The sequence below is a fragment of the Mastomys coucha genome, unplaced genomic scaffold, assembly GCF_008632895.1.
Source record: "Mastomys coucha isolate ucsf_1 unplaced genomic scaffold, UCSF_Mcou_1 pScaffold14, whole genome shotgun sequence".
NCBI lineage: Eukaryota > Metazoa > Chordata > Mammalia > Rodentia > Muridae > Mastomys > Mastomys coucha.
In genome coordinates this window covers 46,134,100-46,136,430 of record NW_022196896.1, presented here as the reverse complement: position 1 = coordinate 46,136,430, position 2,331 = coordinate 46,134,100, and positions in this window count along the sequence as shown.

Here is a 2,331-nt window from a genome sequence, read left to right as displayed (position 1 = left end):
GGGGGGGAAGGAAATCATAATCTTAACAACTCCAGTATAATCAGGATCTATGACACTAGGATGAATAACTAATTCCTTTAATGCTGATGATGAACGGCCAATTAGTAACCCCACTGTTCCCTTGGGGAGTGGACCTTGGAAATCTGTTTCTATTAACTGAACGCCCATCTTAGGGGTTAGTACAAGTCTGATGACAGAGCAGAGGTCCAATCCTGCGCTCCCCTTAGTGGCTCTCCATATTGGTTGGGAGGCCGCACGGTTGGCCAATTCCCCTCTGGCTTGCTCTCCATTACCCCATATATTTGCGGGCCCTGTGGGCGAGGGCCCCACCGCCCGTTTTCTGACCTGGCTCCACCATGGCCTGTAGTAAGTAACTGTCCATTAATATCTTTCATTGATCTGCATTCAGTGGCCCAATGATTTCCCTTTTTACATCTTGGACACAATCCAGGTTGTTTTGGATGGTCCTGCATAGCTCTTGTTTCTGCTGTTTTTCCTCTATTGAGACATTGCCTTTTAAGGTGTCCCAGTCGTCCACACCAAAAGCATATACCTGGATTTCACTTGTTACCTTGCGTTATCTGCATAACCGCAGCAGCAAGGCCTGCATTAGTTAATGGACCACCCAGTTCCCTACATACTTTCATCAAAGCTTCAAGTCCCTTATGTTTGTAGGGAGTTATAGCAGCCTTACATTCCTTGGTACATTGCTCATAAACTAATTGCTTAATCAACAGCATGGCTGTATCTGGGTCTCTGAAAATCCTTCCAGCTGCTTCTACCATTCTAGCTACAAAATCTGAAAAGGGCTTCATGGATCCCTGAATAATTTTAGTCAAATTTCCTGCAACTTCTCCCTTGTTAGGCAATGATTTCCATGCTCTTGTAGCAAGCATATTAACTTGCTCATACACCTGCAGTGGATATCCAATTTGCTGCTGTGCAAACCTGCCCTGCCCTAAAAGAATATCTCAATCCCAGGCAGGATTACCAGCTGCTTGGTTAATAACAGCCTGTTCATTGGCATATTCGATAAAAAAGGTTTCCAAGTCTAAATATTGACCTAATGAGAGGCAAACTTTCATGGTGCTCATCCAATCAGAAAGAGTCATGCAATATCTGTGAAGGGCCTCTAACTGGGAAACAGTAAATGCAGCAGTTATACCATAAGTGCGGACTGACTCAGCCAAGTTCTTTATGAATTTAAAATCCAATGGTTCATGAAACCTTTGCCCTTGGGCATCTTGAAACACAGGGAAGCAAAGTTGACCCCTAACTTCCCGCCACACTTCTGGACAAAAGGAAGTGCCATAAGTGGCAGTGTTATAGGGGGGTGGTATGGATACAGGCGGCTCTGGGGCTGTGGGCTCCACCCTAATAGTGGACTTCTCCATTTTCTGTATTATCATCTCAAGTTCCCCTTCAGAGTCTGAGCCACTCTCATCAGTCTGATCTTTCTCAGACTTTGCTGACCTCTCTTCCTTCAGCTGTTCTAACGCTTCCTGTCCCTTCTCTACTGCTTTAGAACACACTTTATTCTCTAGGCAGCTCCTAATCCGTTTCCAGATTGGTCCCACTCCACCTTTTATGATTCCTTCCTCCCAGGCGAATTCCAAATCTCTTCCTAATTCATCCCAGCTGGACTGCGTCAGGTGACCCGACACTGAGAACCAAGAGGCTGCGATATCTACCTCTGACAGAAATCTTTCTAGGGTTTCTCTCTTTAAATCTATCTTTTTTTCCTTTTAATAGCTCCTTAAGAGCAACAAACACGGGGCAAGATTGCGAGTTCCCCATATTATCACTTTTGATTCACCCTTAACAGAACCTTATCGCTCCAATCCCTGAGACCTTATCACCTCTTCACCAAGGGCCTTCCCTTTTTGTCCCACCTTACCTGGAAAATTTACCAGTCCACTGCCCTGCCTGCAAGGAGTTCTGAAGATGTCCTCTACGAGTTCCCTGTACGTCACTTCTCTATTCCCTGTATGTCTCTCCCCATACGAACTTCTCCATTTCCAGTCCAGGCCACCAATTATTGCCGCCCCTCTGTCCAGTGGAAATAAGGAGGCAACAACGAGCTCTTCTCCAAGCAGTTTAATCAGGAACCTCCATTTTTACTTCTTACTAATCCCCTAGCCCTCAGCCCTCTTGGAATAAATACTTTCCCTGGTCCCAATCAGCATCAGCTACATGGCAAAGCATAACCGGCTGTGGGAAACTCATGCCAGCTTGCATCATAAACTGGAGGCACTCTCAGCTTTTCCAACTAAAGACTTGTTTAACAATGCTCTCTGCTCTGGCCGGACACCAGGTGTTATATATATATAT